The sequence below is a fragment of the Hemicordylus capensis genome, chromosome 1, assembly GCF_027244095.1.
Source record: "Hemicordylus capensis ecotype Gifberg chromosome 1, rHemCap1.1.pri, whole genome shotgun sequence".
NCBI classification, from domain to species: domain Eukaryota; kingdom Metazoa; phylum Chordata; class Lepidosauria; order Squamata; family Cordylidae; genus Hemicordylus; species Hemicordylus capensis.
Window position 1 is genome coordinate 372238219 of NC_069657.1, and position 14377 is coordinate 372252595.

Genomic DNA, 14377 nt, shown 5'->3' on the forward strand with positions numbered 1-14377 from the left:
GTAAATGGCTCTGACATGGAATCCATACAAGATTGTATGTATATTTAAAATGTTGTTCCCTACTCAATTAACAGGAAGGTTCCACAGAGATTCCTTAGATTTATTAATAACTGGCTAATTTTGGACTGAAGAGGCTAAAAGGAGAATAACACGACAAAATAGTGAAGCGGAACCTCACCTCTTTCTTTCAAAAGAAAGCAGGCAAACAACCAGAAAATAGCTTTAAAATCCTGTTTACTGCTAGGTTCAGTGGAATTGTTCCTGGCTGATGTTGAAAAGGGAGCGAGATCAAAACAATATGCAGGGGAGCATCAAAGCAGCAAGCATGGCAAAATGTCAGGAGGCAGCAGAACTGAAGAAGGGTTCCTCATGGATCAGTGCTTGTCACCTGAGGAGAGGAGGCGCTCGGTCATAGATCAGAGAAAGCAATGTCTCCCTTGTCTAAGCTCCTTCATAGTTCCGAAAGGTGCGGTGTCTCTGGACCTGCCCATTTCTTTTCTTCTCTGTGTGCAGTTCTGACATTTTTATAACTCCCTAACAGGGAGGCCCTAAGCAAACTTTCAAATCAGCCAGGACTGTGTTGAAGCCATGCAGAACTCCATGGTATCTGCTGTGCTTCTCTTTCAGAGCTTCAGTAACCAAAATACAAAGTAATTCAAATTATAGAACATCAAAATGGAGCGGGGGGGGATATACTTAAACCTCTGTAAATCATAGCCAAGGCATTCACACAAATACAATCACAGACACCCTGTCTTTTTCTCTTTCTTCAATTTACTTTGGTTTATTCATTTACCTAAGCCTATTCCTCACCCTGCTCCACAAATTCAGGAGAGTTTACATTTTAGATTGCATTATATTGAGATGTACTATGCTACAAAATTAAAAGGCCACATAAACAGGAGGATATTTAAAATAATGGGAGAATGAAAGCTTATAAGATATCTGAAATATAAAACAATGCTGCATGAATAACTCTTTGCTTCTCTGGAGCCAGCAAATATCGAGCTGCCCAGACAGAACTGTTTTGAATAGCCATTAATATACTAGGTCTGTTCACACAATCATCAAAACCAGGGTATGAGGCATTCTGTCCTGGTTAACATGATTGTGTGAACTCATTAGAATCCCTCCAGGTTGCTCAAAGCGGGGCAGTCCAGCCCCCCCCCCCCCCGCTCTTAACCAAGGTAGGAGAAGAGGAGAGCTCTCCTATCTTGCTTTTCAAGTCATGTGAATCCATATCTATTGTACCCAGCCACTAGGACCCAGCAGGGGTGGAAACAATAGAGAGCTGTGGCTACAGGGACTGCTTTCCATGGAAATACCACTCTGCAAAGCATACTCTATGCTCCTGTAGCTGGAGCTGCTTCAGCAGGGCTGGGTCCACCTCCTGCTCCTTTGTGGCCCATCAAAGGGCAGCTGCTGACACCATGTGGCTTTGCAGTCTACTGGCAGCTCAAAGCATGATGGGAAGGCCTGCTAGGCCTTTGGAGGCCTTTCCATACCTACAGCTCCTGATTTCAGCAACGGATGACTCACCTGGCTTGCTTGTGTTTTTCCTGGGTTGCTAACCCAAAAAGAAGTTCTGATTGTGTGCTGCTACTGGGGTAGGAGCTCTCTAACCTTCTAACCCACCCAATTGGTTGCGTGAATATGCCTATTATTATGTACTCTCCCCCATTTCCTCGGCAGTGAGATTTACAGTATTTTTGCAATACACTAGTTGCTTTATTTACAAATATAAAAGTGGAGCAGAGGAGTAGGCAAGCAGCATGCACACACCTGCCAGGCAGCTGATCTGCTACCCCATATCAGAAAAAGGCCTTACACTTTTGAGGTTCTTACAGCCTTCAACCCTTCTCTGTTTCTGACTCTGCCTGACTCCAAACTGCAAAACTACTGTTGACACACAGCATTTTGTCTCCTCCCCATTGCTAGGGGATGGAGTATGTCTCCTTCCCCAAACTCTGATAGTTCTCCCCATTCAGAACACTCAAAACAATTGTTAAGCAACTCTTAAACATTGGGGAAACATCAAGCAACCTTCCTGGGCTATTAAGAGTAATCTATCTTCCTGACAAAGCAATCACTGGGCACCAGCAGTAATTATATACTTGGGCTGAGGTTAAAGCAGATCCCTGGAGGAAGGAGGCTCCAAAGCTGGGAGGCAGCCACAGAAAATGCCTCTCTCTATTTTTATTTTATTTTATTTTATTTTATTTTATTTTATTTTATTCCAAAGGCTCTAGGTGGTTCACAAAAATAAACACAATAATAGAACTGTTAAAACAGCAATTTAAAATAATTTAAACATTCAAAGATTACTAAAAGTCAGGCTAAAAAAAAATGTGTCTTAAGGTAGGGGCTATTTAGAAGGCTAGTAAAGATTTTCAGCCACAAATGTCTAAAGGGAGCACATTCCACAGCCCAGGAGCAACTGCAGAGAAGGCCTGCTCCCGCGTCACGGACAGACGGGCTGGCGGTATACGGAGACGGACCTCTCTTGATTATCTTAATGTGAGGTAGGGATAATGCCCCTACTATTTCTAACTGGAAGCCTAGAGAGCTATGTTAAAGTGGTCACTAGTTCCAAAAGAACATAGAGGTTAAATTTTGGGAAATTATAGAGGAAAGAGGAATGCAATACTGTATGCCAGGCCCTAGATTGCCAGTTATTAATCAAAACCAGCATTTTGAATTGTACTCAAAAGGCAAATGGAAGTTAATTCATAGTCTGGAATATTAATGCAAAGGGTCCCCCACCTAGCAACCCAAGTCAGTCAGACGTTGGGAGCTGCATTTTATACCAATTGCAACCTTACCATAGTTTTGAAGGTAGCCTCTTGCCAGGTATTCTTAGAGTCAGGTAATTTGTGTATCTGCTTAGGAGCCTGCACTGGTAGGCTGATGACTCCAGCTTCAAGTAGCGGACTGCATATGTGAATATGCCACCACAGATCAAACAGCATAGACTGATCTTTTGTATTACTTCATATCACCTCTGATAAAATATTTTTCAAAGAAGTCAGTTCTCATACTGAGCTGCAAATCACCAAGCATTACGTATTCAAATTTATTCAACAGGTGATGTACATGCATGTGGGAGAAGAGCTGGTCTTGTGGTAAAGGTAAAGTGTGCCATCAAGTCGATTTTGACTCCTGGTGCCCAGAGAGTCCTGTGGTTTTCTTTGGTAGAATACATGAGTGGTTTACCATTGCCTCCTCCCGCCTAGTATGAGATGATGCCTTTCAGCATCTTCCTATATCGCTGCTGCCCGATATAGTAGCAGTGGGGGTTCGAACCGGCAACTTTCTGCTTGTTAGTCAAGCATTTCCCCACTGCATCACTTAAGGTGTAGCAAGCATGAATTGTCCCCTTTGCCAAGCAGGGCCCATCCTGGTTTGCATTTGAATGGAAGACTACTTGTGAGCACTGTAAGATATTCCCCTTGGGGATGGGCCCACTCAGGGAAGAGCATCTTCATGCTTGCATGTAGGAGGTCCCAAGTTCCCTCCCTGGCATCTCTAGATAGGGCTGAGAGAGACTCCTGCCCGTAACCTTGGAGAAGCCATTGCCAGTCTGTGCAGACAATATTGAGCTAGATGGACCAGTGATATAAGGCAGCTTCCTGTGTCTCTATGTAAATGGCCTTCAGACGCCTCACAGCACTTGAATTGCCTTAGTGATATTGACGAAGGTTTGCCAGCAGCCCCTCTCTGCTGCAAGCCAAGTCCTTAGGCAATTTCACAACACACCTATTTTTATTCTCACTTTCTCTTCCCTGTTCCTTTTCATCTCCTCCTGCTTCTGGCTTCATATCTCTCCTTAACTGTATGCTTGCAATTTATAGCACTTCCTTCACTGAAGCCTCAGGTGTTCCAAAATGTGCTTTGCCTAAAGACCTGTTCCAGCTGCGAAATGCTGAAATAAAAGGGTGTATTTATTTGTACAGAAGGATAATAAAAAAATTTCAATGTATTGCTGAGCACATCCTATCTGAATTCTGTCACCATCTTGCCATCTGCTTTGCAGGTCTTTAATGAAATAAATGGTCTGACAGATTGCCACTTTTTAACAATAATTATCATCTAGCCACGTCAGAGATTTGACAGTCAATTCACTCTACCATTATCTAGGCAATTTTATTTTTTTCACCAGGAAAGGTAAAAGGTCAAATCTGAGAAAGGTCACTTGGATGGACATGAATGATTGTGCTATTCCTCTTAATCACTTTCCAGCATGCCATGATTCATTTTTAAACTATAGACAATAACTCTATTATTCAAATGCAGAGGAGCCGAAACCATGTTGGATTTCTGCCTAGAACCACTTTCTAAACTTAATAAAATAAATCAATAATAATATATATACAATCAAATCCATTCCTAAACAAAAAGTATATAAATCTTTTGGTCAACGACAAAACATAATGGCTGACATACTGTGCAACGTTCCATCTGCCTTTTAACAGAATGTGCATGCAGTGCTCTAAGAGCACTCTTGCACAAATGCAAGAATTGCACAGCCACAGTTGTGCAATGTGGGGCTATTGGAAATAATAGCTGTCCATTGTGAAATTGCATTTGCACAGTTCTTGTACTTGTGCAAGAGTGCTCTGGTGCAACTGCATGCACATTATGGTAAAAGGCAGACAGAACATTGAGCAGTACATCAGCCACTGTTTGCAAAACACACAAAATGATGACCGAAACTCAAAGGTTACAGCATATGGTATGCTGGAAGTACCTAGGTTAAATCTCAACGTATCCAAGAGCTCACTGGGTGGTGTTAGACAAGCTACTCTCTCTCAGCATCAGTGTCCCAACTGGAATATTTCTTCATGCTCGATTTATTTCCAGATTAGAGCACTATTTTAAAGCTCTATATGAGGCTTTCCCTGAAGACAGTCCAGAATATTCAGTTGGTTCAAAATGCAGCCATTAGAGTTTTAACCATGGCCTATAGATAACATCATTCCAACATCGCATCATTGTTTACCCATTTATTTCTGGGCTCGGGACATGGGAAGCTGCCTTATACTGAATCAGACCATTGGTCCATCTAGCTCAGCATTGCCTACTTTGACTGGCAGCAGCTATCCAGAATTTCAGCAGGGGTCTTTGCCTGCCTACTTGGAGATTCTGGGGACTGAAAATGGAACCTTCTCTATGCAAAGCAGGTGCTCTGCCACTGAGCTATGGTCTATCCCCAGACTTGAAGGCCCTGAATGCTCTGGCACCAGGATACATTAAGAACCTCCCACCACCATCACATCAACCTCTGAAACTCTGCTCTAGGGATGTGCAAACTGATTCCATCTCAAATTGATTCAGGTCAAATTTGGGGTGATTAGATTATTCTACCCTGAATCAAAACACCTTGAAAAAGTGGGGCCAGATTTGGGGAAGAATGGAATAACCCCCAATTCAACCCAAATTGATTCAGATTATTTGGAAGAGCTGATCTACCAATCAGGATCAGCGGGTAGACCAGCTCTCCAAGGCAGACTGCTGCACAAAGTCCATAGTGGAGGGTCGGTCTACCCACCGATTCCAATTGGTAGACCAGTTCTCCCTGGAAAAACAGGAGAGCTGGTCTACCAATTGGGATCGGTGGGATCAGCCCTCTTCATCCACTATGGACTTAGTGCATCAGCCAGCCTCAGAGAGCTGGTCTACAGACCAGTTCTCCAAGGCAGGCTGATGTGCCAAGTCTAGAGTGGAGGGTTGGTCTACCCATTGATCCCAATGGTTAGACCAGCCCTCCTGTTTTTCCAGGGAGAGCTGGTCTACCAATTGGGATTGGCCTCCTCTCAGGACTTGAAGCAACCGCCCTCCGCTCTGAATTTGGTCCATCAGCCCTCTTCAGAGAGCTGGTCTATCCACTGGTCCCAGTTGGTAGACCAGACCTCCCTGCCATTTTGAGACCCATTTCCCCAGCACAATGGGCCTCAAAATGGTTCCTGATATGCCCAGATCTATTTGGGTAAAATTGGAGTGATTCATCAAGACAGCTGGCCGAGCCAACAGCTTTCGATTGATCAGTTAGGGGGTCTGCAATGAGATTCAACCTTGAATCAAATATCAACAATTGATTCATGCACACCCCTACCCTGCTCTGTATTTTGTTACAGTCAGATCATATTCAGGAGGAGGGCACCAGGAACAGCCCCTTTTGCATAGTGGTACCTTCCTATACTGTGGAACACCCTCGTGTTGGAGATCCATCTAGCTCCACTGCTGTTTGCTTAAGAAGATTCACCTTATTCTACAGGCATTTTGCTTCCAACTTGAATGGGATCTATTGATGCTTCTGTTGTTGCTTGTTTTAATGTTGCTTGTTTTAATGTATTGTTTCAAAGTGTTTTGCTTTTGGGGGGATCTGTTCTATATTGGTTTTGTAAACTGTTTTATATCTCTAATAAAGAACAATGGAATAAAAATTATCAAAGGAAATACTATGGGAATAAGAATTATGTCAGCTTACCTTATAGGATGGTTGCAAACATCACTGCATTAATATGATGTGCTTTGAGGAGCAGTTAGGAAAAGCATTGCACAAAGCACAAAGGCATAACCATGACAGTACTTCTATAAATGTTTCTCCAAGAACCAAAGTGAATGGGTACAGTTATGCAGCAACAGCAATATGCCTCATTAGTGGCTCAGATTAACCCTTGCTGCTATTGTGCACTGTTCTCTGCTACTGTGCACAATTTTCAATAACCACCACTGTGCAATGGACCTTGATAAGTAGTTAGTTGGTGCATATCGGTAGGGTTACTCAGTAGCTGCCCATTTTAATAAGGTACCACCAAAGCAGCTTGTCAGAAGGAGAGCCAACGTCTGTCTTCGCCTTTGTTCGAGGATAATGCCACACATACTGAGCAATGGTTTCATCAAAACTGGTGGATTCACTCGCCAAGCACTGTATTACTTGATGCAAAAAAAAAAAAAAAAAAAAGTGGGAAATTGAGTCCTTCACAATTCACAGTAGAGTGTAGCCATACAAAAATCTGAATTCATGTTGAGTTAAGCGAGCCTTTTGTGAAATGCTGTACAGTAGGTAGCATAAATGGGATGCTGGAGGATGAAATGCAGTAGTTAAAAGTGGAAATACTCCACTGCTGAGTTTTAATGAAACTGCATAGTGAAAGACTTTACCACACACAAATATTGTAGAAGTCAATTACAGAAGACTGGTTTCTGCTGTTCCATTGGAAAGAACTTCAGACTGGAAGTGGCAGCAGTCAACTTCACCAGATAAGTAGAGCATCTGTGAGAATCTGTGATGTGTGCAGACCAAGAGCTGCATATTGGCACCAAGATAGGGAGTTTGATTAGAGGACTCAGATGAAGAAAGATTCACAGAGCCTTAGATAAACCCTCTGCACATAGCCTTGCCACCTACTCCTGTGCATAGTGTAGAGAGCCTATCACTTAATCAATCAATCAATCAATCAATCAGCTGAATCCAGACCATCGCAGACCATCCAGAAGTGATAGTAGTTGTGGACACATGGAATTCTAGAGGAGGAAGAGTTGCCAATGGTTTGTGATTATACCCCAGCTCTGCTAAATTGCATTTAGAGTACCTGAGTCCATCTGGGGGTCAATACTGCCTTGCTATCAGCAGCACCCAGAAATGTATCGACTTCATTAGCAAACTTCCCTGGAGCTCTGGGAATTGGTGTCCATTATCCATGTTGTGATAGCCTCTAGAATCTATGAGTTCAGAGTGCTTTATAGGACTGCTGAACTTGATAATTATTATTTTATTATTATTTATTATTTATTTAACATACTTATATACCGTCCAAAACTTACATCTCTGGGTGGTTTAAAACAAAATAAAAACAGAAAGTAAAACATTAGTTAAAACAGAAACAAAAAGTTTAAAACATTACAACAATTTAACATTTTAAAAACAGTATTTTAAAACAGCATTAAAACTATTAAAACAATATAAATTAAAAGCCTGGGTGAACAGATGTGTCTTTAAAGAGAAAGCTTATGCTAGCGAGGAATGCATCCATTAAAAGTACTAACACCCCACAATGACCTGCACCGGCCAGGGGTCCTGAAGAACTTCTTAAAATTGGCATTTTGAAACTCAAGCCACAGAAGGGGCAATTGGCTAGGAGGCTGGCTCCAGCTCCATAAGGGGATGTTGTACAGTGGTCCTCAGGTAAAAGGGAGATGGGGACAGGGCAGTGGGGGAAGAAAAAGGGTCTGGTTAAATGTCTGAGAAATGTCTGGTCTAATCTAAGTTAACTCTGACAGTATGTGGGGAAGACATGTTGGCCCTTCTGACAATTTTCCTGTCTTAGTGGGTTAGGTTGGATAAAATCCGACATTTTTTTCTGGTGCATAAGCCTAGTATTTCCCACACCAGTTATTCAAATCTTAAATCTACATGGCCTGGAATGCACATTCAGCTTATTAAATGGCACCCTTCCACTTTCTGTCCTGCATGAACATTTAAGTATGCACTAAAATAGCATGAGAGGCTCAAAGGCACTTTTAGTGTCATGTGTGAAAACACCCTTTTTCCTTAATTCCTAAATCACTTTTGAAATGGGTTTAAATTCCTTCTGAAAATATGTCCCTTAGGTACTTAGGAGGATTCACTTATACGGAGAGATTAAAAGGCATAAATATATATAATTCATCCAAGCTCTGACTAAGGGGAGACATAAGTATCCATAAATATTTGAAGGATATAAACACCAAGGAAGGAAATGAATTATTTACATCAGTACAAGGGACGTAACAAGAAGTAACGGGATGAAATTAAGGAAAGGAAAAAAGCAGGCTCCTTTTCAGCACTGAGATATTTTCTAGTAAGAAATAATTTACATCTTGAAAGTGAGACATGTTAGCCCGATCTCCCATTCAAGGTAGCAGAAAATCCTGACCCACAGTGCTTAGTAGTACTAGAGCTCAATCCTACCTGGATCACAGTCCCTCTGCCCTGGTATCCCATTCCCAACCTCAACTGTGTGATAAAAGAAAGGTGTTTTATACATGCTCAATGACATTCTTCTTTCTGTTTGACTTATCTTATAGGGCAGAAACTTACATTGGAAGAGGCTCTGAATCTGGGACTTGGTGGACCCTCCTTTAGTCAAGACAATCAGTTATGGACTTGATTGTGCACTGTGATGGGTTGAGATGGAAATGAACTCTGTTTTGCTCATCATTTATTTATTTATTTATTTATTTATTTATTTATTTATTATCATATTTTTAAAGCACCTGAATATGTAAATCTCTAGGCTGTGTACAAATTTCAGTATTAAAAAAATCACAAGTTAAAACACAATTATTAAAATTATTAAAATTCTAATTAAAATTCTTGAGAGAACAGGAAAGTCTTGAGGGTCTTCCTGAAAACAAATAAGGAGGTGCTCTTATTTCAGTAAGAAGCATATTCCAAAGCCCTGGGGCAGCCACAGAGAAAGCCCAGTCCTGAGTTGCCACCAGAGGAGCAACCGTAACTGGACCTCTCCAGATCATAAAAGGCGGTAGGTGTTACAGAGCGGGCCTGATTTATACACCAAATATGCTCATTAACTAGTATACAAAATCAGGTCTGGCCCACAATGTCACCAAGTTCTTATATATGGTGACCCATGTTGGATCTGGGCGCAAGGAAGAAAGGAGATGCAAACCACTCAAACAGGATTCAATGGGCTTTATTGAATATAAAAGGCTTAGCAACAATCTAGCAAAGCAGAATTGCTAACAGTATTAAAACAGAACATCTAGCCAGTACCAATATTCCACCCAGTGTGCCTAACTAAATTTATGTGTGTGTAATTAAATCTTCCTAGAGTCTAGTACAGTTCAGATACAGGCATAAAAGAGGGGGGGTTGGGTTTGAGAGAGGCTGGCGGGCATGGTTTTGGGGTGATTAGTGGAGGAAAAAGGGGGAGGAGAGGGGAGCAGGGAAAGAGGAAGGGATGAGGGGATCCCAAACAGCATATTTACCAGGAACCGAGGCTGGAGAGAGAAGAATCACTTCAGTTGAAGGAGTGAGGCGCTGGCGGAGACAGGAGCTGTGCAGTTGCTTCAGATCAGGCAGCTAGGGCAGCAGAGCTCAGGCATTGCTGTAGTTTCTGTTCATGAACAGAGTTCCTGCTTAGCCCCGCAGCTTTAGCAGCAAACTCTGGGATCTTGTCAGCAGCTTTGCTGTAGGCAAAGATTGCTAGCGTGTGAGCAGAATGCCCGTAGGCACAGAACTGCTGAACACTCTGTCTCAAGCCTCATTCTTATAGTCATTTTCCTCTTTGATCCCTGAATAGGATCTATTCAAAAATCTCCTTTTTTCCTGGGTCCTCAAAAAGGGTGATAACTGCTGCTACTTTTCTGGATAATCTTAATTATCCAGGATATTCACCAGTCCAGAGATGAGATTTGAGTCTCATCTCCTGTGAAACTGTGCATTCAGGAAGGGAGGGGTGGGGAACACACAGCAATTCAGATTCAGAGGCGTTAGTAAAGATAGTTGGCCCTATTTGGGTGTCAGATGGCAATTACACATACCTCTTCCTAGTGTTTTTCTTGTAATTGAAAACAAGAGGATATTTACATGTGTGGGACATTCAGAATCATCAGTGAAAAAATAAGTATTCTCTCGGTATCCATTTGGCTATTCCTATAGACAGAAATTTGTGCTAATCACTTGGTCATTGAAGGGCATTCACTGACAATGGAAGGAGGAACTCAACGTCCACAGCCACCTTGGTAGCTAGTTGCAACTTGGCATAAGAAAGCTTCAGGCCAAAGCCTTTGTGTGTTTCTGGCATATCCACCTTTAGCAACACAATGCCAGTTTGCTTCCTGCTCCACAGAGCAGCCGCCCTGAGTGCCAGAGTTCAGGCACTCATTTCTTGATATAAAATGGAGTCAGACAGGCCCATATTTCTGAGCTGGTACCTCTGGTTCTGATATGTTATAAACTGTTCATAACATAGGGTTCATGACAAAGTAGGTGCTCTCTTAAATAGCCTGGACCTAAGCCATTAAGAGCTTTATAGGTAATAACCAGCACTTTGTATTTCACCCAGAAACATATCAGCAACCAGAGTAGTTATTTCAAAACCAGTGTAATATGGTCCCTTTGTGTTATCCCAGAGACCAATCTGGCAGCCGTATTGTGTACCAATTGTAGTTTCCGGACTATGTACAAAGGCAGCCCCACATAGAGCTCATTACAGTAGTCAAGTCTGGAGGTTACCAGCATATGTACCACTGTTTTAAGGTCATTCACCTCTAGAAATTGACATAGCTGATGTATTAGTCGAAGCTGATAAAAAGCGCTCCTGGCCACCACCTCAACCTGAGAAACCAGGGAGAGCTTTGGGTCCAGGAGCACTCCCAAGCTATGTACCTGATCTTTCAGGGGAAGTGTAACCCCATCCAGAACAGGCAGATCTAAACCATCTTTCAGGTCCTGACCTCCCACAGTCAGTACTTGCATCTTATTTGGATTAAACCTCAGTTTGTTATCCTTCATCCAGCCCATTACTGCCTCCAACTAGGCACTTAGGGAAGTTATGCCATTTCCTGATGAAGTTGACATGGAGAAGTAAATCTGGGAGTCATCAGCATATTGATAACACCTAGCACCAAACCTCCTGATGATCTCTCCCAGCAGTTTCATGTAGATGCATTGGAGACAGTATGGAGTCTTGTGGAACTCCATACTTCAGTTTTTGCTTTGCAGAGCAACAATCTCCAAGTGACATTATCTGGAATCTACCAGAGAAGTAGGAGCGGAAACACTGTAAAACAGTACCACCCAATCCCACCTCCCTCAGGCGGTCCAGAAGGAGACCATGGTTGATGGGATTGAAAGCTGCAGAGAGACCCAAAAGCATCAGCAGAGTCACATTCCCTCTGCTGATAGCCAGAGGTATCTGGTATGGGAATGAGTTTTTCCAGGAAAAAAATAGCAAAACATAGTTTCATCTTCTGGGCCAATACAAGGTTCCGAAAATGTCCTCCTTTCCCACCAGTCCTCATCAGCCCTTCAAACTCCTCCAAATACACTTTTCACCCCAAATTTCACCTAGCCTGTCAGGTCACTTACACCAATAGAGGAGAGGAAGTAAGGAGAGCAAAAATGCCTCCAGTAAAGAGTAGAGAAAGGAAAGAAACTAACCTGGCTACTTCTAGACAGATGAGAAAAATATGCACATAGAGGGATTTAGAGGGCTAGTGGGAAGGAAGCAGACTAGTCAGAGCTCTAATAGTAGACTTGGGTGCTATGAACATTTGCTCCACCTTGCTGGGGACGACGACGACACTGAAGGTTTCTATCCAAAGTTGAGGGACATCACCTCAAAATGCAAACTTGATAGGTGAGCAATTGGAACTAAGCAGAGCTGGGCTTGACTCAAAGTGGGCTCCCACCCCACCTGCACCATTTATTCTGCTGCCTATTATTACCTTCCCCTTCCCCATGCCAAAGCATCTTCATTTTGAGGAAGACAGGAGAATAGGTGGCATAGGGTTACTCTGAAGACAGGAAAGGCCACATGGGATCTCCCCTTGATTGTAAAGAAACAGAGAACACACTTCATGGCTGGGGATCATAAGGCTTATAATCAGGCCCCATAATCTCCAGATGCAAATAGTGTCACTTGCAGTTAAGAAGAGGCCCCAAGGAGCATCATTTGTCTGAGTAGGAACATTCCTCCTCTACATTTTGCCCTTTATCTGCTTCCCGAGGAAAGAACCTCTTGGCTTGGGGAAGTGGATGAAGCAGGGAAAGGAAAGTGGTGACTTGAATGGAATATTCAGAAAACTCCAACTCAAAAAGCCTAGTTTCTTTTCATGGCAAGCCAGTGAGGACTCACACACTCCTAACTGTGCATCAAACAATTATATATAAAAAAGAAATGGCTATGGACTGTATTACTTAATGAGCCTCTTCTCACAATCCGTGAGAAGGACTCGCAGGCAGGCTGCAGGGAAGACAGGTGGTATCTACCTTCCCCACAGACGATTGTCCTTGGTTCCCTAGGTGGGTGGATCGCCCATGCAGATGGGTGGCGGCTGCACCCAGCAGCTCTGAGTGTCGAGGTGCCATGACATGGCACCTTGCTTTGCCCCACCCTTCGGAGCTTCGACAATGCATCACGTGAGTGCATGGTGCATTATGGGAATTCCCCATCCCCTCCCTAAGTGTGCCAGTCACGGCTGCAAGCAGCCGCGGCTGACACATATGCAAAAAAATGAGGTTAAGGGAGCACTCACTCCCTTAACCTCATTTCATGGGGTGGCTAAATTGGCAGGTTTGCCACCATGTAGCTATTCACACGGACGTGAAAAACTGGTCTGGGCTCCCTTAGGACGGTTTTGCACCTGCGTGTGAATAGCCTCAATGTATATGTAACAGTCCAATTCTATCGATCAATCAGCTCCAGTTTTGCAAACAGTAGCTCCCTACCTGGCTCTGCCCCCACTTTCCTGGGGTCTTCAACTCTTGCTTAAAAGGAAATGTAGCTGCCAAAGGTTAAAGACCATCCACCACCCACACAATGCCCCTGCCAGAGTGTCACTTTTTCATAAAGGCTGTGAGGAAAGCACAGGGGCAGCAGAACGGGGTTCATGGTTGCATCCTTGAGCCACAGACATTTCCCACTCTGCTGAGGATGAATCTAATGAGTCAGCCCTGTTCAGACATTATGTTGTCTGTATGTACAGGTGTCTGTACACATGTACAGTACATGTTTTTGTGTGAATGGCTGTACGCACTTTCCTTTTAAAAGTGAACCTGAGTTGAGGCCTCCTTAAATGCAGGACATAGATAGGAAGTGTATCACTATATATGCACTGAACACAATGGGGCACAACGGGTAGGCGGGCGTGCAGGCAGGTGGGTGGGGGGAGGGCTGGGCCAACTCACCTTCCCCCCAGATGAGTTACCGAACATTGCTGGGAGCATGGACTGCACTCCCAGATGATACCTGCTGCACCATGCAGTGTGGAGCTCTGAAGGCCGAGACCGTGTGTCCTGGCCTCCAGATATCCCACAGTGCACCACACAACAGGAACAGTGCTTTGGGGGATTCCCCCAGGAGATGGGAGTCTAGGCACCCATCTCTTGTGCTGGAGGCAGCCTAAGAGAACACACGATCCTGGAGCTGGGGTAAAGGGCACACTCACACTTTTAATCACAGCCAAAAGCTGGATTAAAAAGCTGGGTTAGGCGGCGCTGCCCCTTGAGGATTGGGCCCAATCCCAACAGTTCTCACATGCAGCCTAACTGGGGCTGGGCTTCTGCAGCCTGGGTTAGGATGTGCATGAGAACAGCCTCAATGTCTGGGTAACTGTATGTGCATTTAAATATGTACATATGTACACT

At 43.5% G+C, this 14377-nt stretch overlaps 1 long non-coding RNA gene across 1 annotated transcript; it reads left to right on the top strand.

The window, feature by feature from the left end:
• The first annotated feature begins 1366 nt into the window (after nt 1-1366).
• On the top strand, nt 1367-9054 carry LOC128339522 (uncharacterized). The gene is made up of 4 exons (XR_008313068.1): nt 1367-1607; nt 2427-2522; nt 3085-3128; nt 6135-9054. It is a non-coding gene; the product is annotated as an uncharacterized LOC128339522 (long non-coding RNA).
• Nucleotides 9055-14377: the final 5323 nt, after the last annotated feature.